Source organism: Palaemon carinicauda, chromosome 4 (assembly GCF_036898095.1).
Source record: "Palaemon carinicauda isolate YSFRI2023 chromosome 4, ASM3689809v2, whole genome shotgun sequence".
NCBI lineage: Eukaryota > Metazoa > Arthropoda > Malacostraca > Decapoda > Palaemonidae > Palaemon > Palaemon carinicauda.
Genome location: NC_090728.1, coordinates 72,766,179 through 72,773,678, shown reverse-complemented (window position 1 = coordinate 72,773,678; position 7,500 = coordinate 72,766,179).

The window sequence follows — 7,500 nt, the reverse complement described above, 5'->3', positions numbered from 1 at the left end:
ATTATGGAATCTGTGTGAGTGCAACGTCGTTGCACAGGTTTGAACAGTAATCTGTGTGTGTTCCCCGAACGTCACATGTAATGAGTGGCTGGGCTGGAGTGATGCCCAGTGGGCCAAAATGGCCACGAAGAAGAAGAAGGCCAAAAGAGACAGATCGCCCTCGAGGAAGGGCAGTGGTTTGCATCCTTCTTCGGCCTGTTCATCAGTGCCCAGTGTGCTGGGTCCTTCTCTGTGGCCGGTGTTGCCCGCGGTAGTAGAGGAAGTATCCTTTTTGTCCGACACGAGACCTCATGTGTTGCCCTCTCAGGCCAGGAGTCGAGCTCTTTACAAGACAAACGGCTCAGCTGGTATCTCGTCCTCTCCCTCTCCAGGGAAGGCCTCAGAGAAGGTCGTTGGGACCTTACTGGACGTTATACCCAGCTGTGAGCGTCTACCTCATGGTTGTGCAGCTCTCTAAGTGGGTGGCCTTCATCCCCGTTCAGAAGCTCCTTGTGGGAACCACGTGGCCCGAATCGCTCTTCCGCTGATAGCGTGGCAGAGACAACTTGACCCACTCGGTCACCATAGTCACCAATCCCCTCCCTGGCGCAGCTTTATGTCCTACTATCCGCCGCCTGTGACTGGTTCTCTTCCCGTCTGCTGGTGGAGGAGCCGCCTTCTGCCCTCAGGGAGAGAACCTTAACCTCCGCTCAGCGGCTTCCTGGCGCCAATCTAACCTCGTGGGAGCAAGAGGCCTATTTAGAAACACCGAGGACACCATTCAGGTTTCCATTGAGGGATCCTTTTCCGGCGTGGGGAACAGCGGACTCTGTTCCCCCATATTATTTGGAGGAATTTCCCCCAATGGCTGATGCCACCTACCCAGGATTGGCCACGTTGGGAGGGGATAGAGGACTGAAATATGGGACGCCATTCCTCCAGGACGCTGTCTTATGGCTCCGGATCTCTAGACCCCGCTCCATCGGTGAAGCGGAGCCAAGGAGAAAAGGAGCGCCGTAGGGCTCCTTCGATAGGGAGGTCAGACCTCTGGGATGTGCAGTCGCCAGCTCCATGGGAAGGAGATAATTCTTACCTCTCCTAGATCCGGCCTATCTTTTCTTCTTGCTTTACTTGTCGCTCCTGCAATTCTGTAGAATAGCTTTTCTCCCTCCGGTGTTCCCATAATTTCATACCACTGTCTCCTGGCTTCTTTCTTTGCAATATCTACCAATTTCTTTGTTTCCCTCTTTATCAGTCTAGATTCCTCAATAGGTATGCTATTACAGTAATCTTAATAGTCACGCATTCTCCATCATGTGGCTCAATATTACACAGTATTCTAGAAGTATTATTCCAGCTATGACCAAGTTGTGGAATGATCCCCCTAATCCGGTAGTTGAATAGGTATAACTTCAAAAGTTCAATCTTGCAGCAAATTTTCTATGTTGAACAGGATGACATAAGTCTCTATTTCTAATTTGCATATGAAAAATCTGTTTTAATGTTGTTGCTGTTCTTTAAATATTTTATTGTTTTAATGTTGTTAATGTTCTTGAAGTATTTTATTGTTTTAATGTTGTTACTGTTCTTAAAATATCTTATTTTGATTTTTTATTACTTTTCATGTAATTTATTTATTTACTTATTTCCTTTCCGTACTGGGTTGTTTTTCTCTGTAGGAGTCCTTGTGCTTACAGCATCCTGCTTTTCCAACTTTGGTTGTAGCTTAGCTAATAATAATAATAATAATAATAATAATAATAATAATAATAATAATAATAATAATGATGATGATGATGGTGATAATGCTTCTCACCTTCTTCTGTTTATATTCTTTTCCTTAACAAGTGATTGAACCTCTTGATTCCACCACGATGTCTCTTTTTTCTGTTACTGTTTATCACTTGTCCTCCCTCAGACCTCTGCGGCTTCTGGCCTCACAATCTCTTTCATAACATCCAATATCTCTTCATTTGGTTCTAAAGTTTCATTTACTTATTACTCTTCTCTGGCTCTTTCAAATTTTACTTTTAAACTCTCGCCTTCTCCCCATCCAGTTTCAAAGTTTTGCCCCTCCTAATACTGGCTGGGTATTTTCTTTTCTTTATTTGCTTATAACCTAAAATCTGTCTCTGCTAATTCATGTTCACCTAGAACAAATTCATTTGGAATAACCTTACAATTCATTACAAATTTTCCGACTTCTGTCCTAACCGAAACAGTCAATTTACATCTCATTTCTTCCAATTTTATATGTTCCTTGACGATGTCTCCTTTTTCTCAAACGGTTTATTTAAAGACTAACCAATTCATAGCTTCTGCGAATCCTAACAAGCCTTCACCTTCCTGGTTTCTTCTTCCAAAACCTCTTCCTCCATTCATTCCTTGGAAGTCATCAGAACTCTCGCCTAGACAGTATTCATGTCCCCAGTTAACACTAATAGTTAACTTCTTGGACCTATTTCTACATCTAATTTTTCTCTAAATTTCTCCTCTTCACTCCACCCTCGGTTGAAGGGCATATGCCTAGGTTATATGCAATACTCTCTTATCTTTGTTCAACTTTAAACCCGTGAGCCTTTGTGGGTCATGGTTTGGACGGAAACGCTCTCTGTGATTAACTGATTTATTTACACAGAAATCTGACATGTAGCCACTCCTTGCTAGCAGAAAGGAATAAGGAAATATTTACGTCTAAAAAGGTACACGATTGCAATCCAGGTTTGTTTTGCACACCTGGTAAACACTTGGAATATATGCTATTTGCTGGAACAAAATAATTTGAATCATCTGAATTGGAAACTTACAATATTCTTTAATAAATATTAGTTTCTGTTTTAAAGATGAAGTGACGTCATTCCTGGAATAAATAAAAATATCTTGTAAGTTTTCTTGTGTTTATTGTAAGTCCGTTTTCATGTCGTCCAAGAGATATCGTGATTTTGGTGACCTGTCTCTAATACGCTGGATGTCTGTGACAGTCTCCTTCAAATATGGTTGGAGAATAATTTCTACCCAATGAATGAACTGCGTAGGTATAAATACAGATTAATTTTTATGACCCATTTACTCTTGGATCTATGCTAATTCTGAAAGTTTTTCAATGGATTTCTATATTTTCAAATTTTCCTTTGAAGTATTGCTCGTATATAATGAAGCTTTACTCAACTGCAATTTACTTACTTCTTTTTCTTTCCTAGTACAAGTTTTGATAATACCCTTTCCGGAGGAAGTCTGCAATTCTAATTCATTGCAGAGAGAGAGAGAGAGAGAGAGAGAGAGAGAGAGAGAGAGAGAGAGAGAGAGAGATTAACAATGGATTTACTTGTGTTTCCTCTTAACTCATAGGAGAGAGGAAGTCAGTTTCATTGTAGCAAATGCTCCCACAAAATTAGAATCCGCACCTGTTGCATATTCTATTTTTCTACACAGTGAAAGGAAATAGGAAAACGCTTATATGCAGGGTTTATTTATGTTGGTTATCACGACCATTTTACTTATTTCTTTCCGCTCTCATAAGATTTCTTTTTTATTGTAACTTCCTTATTTCAGTGAAGGATAAATCTACGGATGATAATGCCAATCCGTTACTCAGGTTCAGGTTCAGGTTCTGGGGTGAGGCATAGCCTTTACAACGGCGCCTCTGTGTCTTTTAGTTTTGTGTGTTCCTTATTTTCACTAGTTTTTCTCTTTTCATCCACATTTGTTGTAGTATACTTTTCTTATTTTCAATATTCTCTTCACAAAAAAGGAATTTTCCCAACTGTTTGTGCACTATCTTCTTCGTATGGTTGTTGAAGCTCAATTGCTTTTATTCTTATATCACTAAACTGTGGACAATATAATATAAAGTGGTTAGCATTTTCTTCTACATCACAGAATACACAGTTTATATTTCCATCTTGGTGTCTGTTTCTTATATTCAAGCCCAATGAGTTTGTCCTTGCTCTGAATAATAAAATTGACGAAAATGTATTGTCATACACTTCCTCCTCCTTGATTTCACTTTTCCAGTTTTTATACAAAATTAAACTCTCCTTACACTCCATTTCACTCTTCCTTTTGCTTGTGTCCCATTCTCTTGTTCTCTTCTTTATGTCCTCTTTCGTACATCTCTTGACTTCTCTCATCGCCATCCCACATTCTTCAGCATACTTCTTCACATGCATCCACCACTTCCTCTCTTTTTCTTCCATATCATTGACTATTGCTGTAAGTAGGTCCTTTTCTCCCTTAAAAATGCTATTAAGGTACCTCAGCTTACCATCCATTACCCTTGTTTTCATAGCAGATGCTCCTAAATCCCCTCTCAAGGCTACAATTGCTGTATTCTTTACAGCCCCTAACATCCTTCTATACACTCCATTCTCTATTCTCTGCAACTTTTCTATTTCCGTTTCCGTTAAGTTAATCACATTTGTTCCATATAATATAGAAGGTAGTGCTACACTTTTCCAGTATGTTTTCCCTATCAGTATCTTATTACAACTTTTTTCTATGATCGAATATGTAAGATTGGCTAGCTTTTGCGCCTTAACTATCATTTCACTTTTCTGTGTTTTGAACATATTCCTACCATCATCTACCTTGATACCTAGGTATTTAATATTGCTTACTACTCTTATTCCCTCTATATTATCTGGTTTCTCCTTCATATTATATATAAGTACGCTACTTTTGTCTCTATTTATGTCTAAACCACACTGCTTTCCTATATCTATCACTTTCCTTATGTTTAATTCAGCATCCTCTATATTCTCAGCAAGCACTAGGACATCATCAGCAAAAAATAATACTACTAGCTTTATAATATCATTTTTAAAACCATTACCTTCCTTTTCTACATGTTTTATAATCTGATAAGTAATTAATTTGAATAATGTTGTAGAGGCAGTACAGCCTTGCTTTATTCCACTACTTACGCTCAATTTTTGTTCTACTCTTTCCCCTATGTCTAACGTAGTCGAGTCTCCCACATACACTTCAGCTATAGAGTTAATTATACTAGTATGTACTTTGTATTGCTTTAATGTTTCTATCAGTGCTTCCCTTTTTATGGAATCGAAAGCTTTTTTGAAATCTAAAGAGGCCACTATGAGTTTTTTCTTATTTTTGAAAGTTTCTTCGACCATGTATTGTAAGATGAATATATTATCCTCAATCCTTCCTCCTTCTGTAAATCCCGCTTGACTATCCTCTATGGCATTATTACTTTTTAAATGCCTTCTATTTCATCCTTGATAAAAGCCATGTATATTTTATATGATACATTTGTGAGAGCTATAGGTCTCAATTCCTTTGCTGTTGGCTTGTTTTTCTTTTTTAACATTTTTGTTCTGGATTCTTTCCAGCTTTTGGGTTTTTCTTTGCTGGCTAGTTCCTCTTTGTAGCAGTTCACTAGTGTATTCTTGCATATATCACTCCTCATCATTGGTTTGTAGTAGTCTGGCTTTAGTCCATCTGGCCCAGCTGCTTTACCTTTCTTTAGACGTTTTAAGCATTTTTCTAATTTACCTTTACTCATTTCAGCGGCGGGCATGGGTTTAATTATTCCTTCGACATTAAGTACAGCATCGTAATGCTCCCTTAGATGTTCAGGTAAACTATATTCATTTACAGTTATAATGTCGTTTTCTCTTCTCAAATTATCCAGGTAATCACTCTCCTCCTCATTCCAGATCTCAGTTATTCTATTTTCATGTGTGTTGTAGACTGTTTTCCAAAATTTTACTAATTCTTCTTTAGCCTCTTCATCTGATAGTTTATTTCCTCTCTCTCCATATAATTGTATTGCCTCGCTTTTTATTTCTTTGCTATTTCTTAATTTGTTTATGTTTTCCCATAGTTTATTGTTTTTATCATCTCTTATCTCCCTGGTCTTCTTTTTCTCATATAACGTTATGCTCTCTTTCACCAGTATTTGTACTTCTTTCTTCTTATGATTGTATTTTTCTTCTAATTCTCTTTTTATCCTAATATCTTTTTCATTTCTCTTTTTTCTATTAAGTTCCTTTCTTTCCTTAATCTTTCTTCTTATTTCCTCGGTTACCCAAGGTTGTTCTTTGGTCTTCCCTTCATTTGTTACCCTTCTCCTATATGTTTTAGCCAAATGTTCTTGTTTCATTTCTGCCATTATTATGTTTAGCTCATCAATGTTTTTTACATCCTTGCTGACAAGTTTTCTCTCCATAGATTTCACATATTCGTCTATATCTTTTGCGTCACTGCTATAATATGTAATTTCTTCCCACTTCCCTTTATTGTAATTATTTTCGCTATTTGTTTTTGCTTCCAATTCTACTGTTATTAAGTTGTGATCTGATATATCTAATACTGTTTTATCTTCATCTATTTCCATACATTTAAATTGTTTATATAGCATATTATTTGCAAGTACAAAATCAATAGCACTATGCTGATCTTGTCTATTCCACGTGTATAGTCCTGAGCACCTTTCATCTCCATTTAATAGTGTTAGGTTGTGGTTACCCATCCAATCTAGCACCATTTCCCCATTTCTGTCTACTTGTTGGTGCCCAAGAAATCCCACGTGGCCGTTAAAATCCCCCATAACTAGCAAAGGTGTTGTTTCTCCTGCTTTTTGTATTAATTTTTCACATTCCACTTTCAATTCTTGATCTCTTTTTCTATCTTCTTCTGTATTTCCTGCTGCGAAATATACCAGTATTATCAGGAATACTAAGTTGTGGATTTTGCACTGTACCATTATTATATCGCTATGTTTGGTTTCTATTTCCTCTACTTTAGTGATGTTATTGTTTTTAAAAATTAACATTAACCCTCCACCCTTTTTGTCTTTAAAATCCCTTCTTTTTACTAACTTTAACAGACCTTTACTCAGCTGTATTTTATCTATTTTTTGGTGCGTTTCTGTCAAACAAAATATATGAACTTTATTTGTGTTCATCTCGTTTTCTATTTCTATTAATTTCTGCTTGGTTAGCAGTAACAGTAAGATTTCTTGATAATTAACATGGCGGAAATAAACTTCATGGTTATGGGAAAAATTTAGTGTGTAAAGATCTTGCATCACGTTAGCCTCAGCAATATTAAGATTTCGTCGCATTTCCTCTTGATTTCTTTACGAGACATATTATTATTATTATTATTATTATTATTATTATTATTATTATTATTATTATTATTATTACTATTATTATTATGTATGATTGGATATATATGTAACTTAAAGGATGAAGAATATGGGGACCTAGAAAATTATGTATGCATTTATGTACATAAATACAATATATATATATAAATAAATATATATATATATATATATATATATATATATATATATATATATATATATATATGTATATACACACACACACATATATATATATGTATATATATATGTATATACATACAGTATATATATATATATATTTATAAGATAAATGTAATTTTAACATCGTAATAAACAGAAAGAAATGTCCTTGCTTATCCTCAAACGGGATTTCGAGCCAAAGAGTGTTGGAGGCAATGGTACAGAGA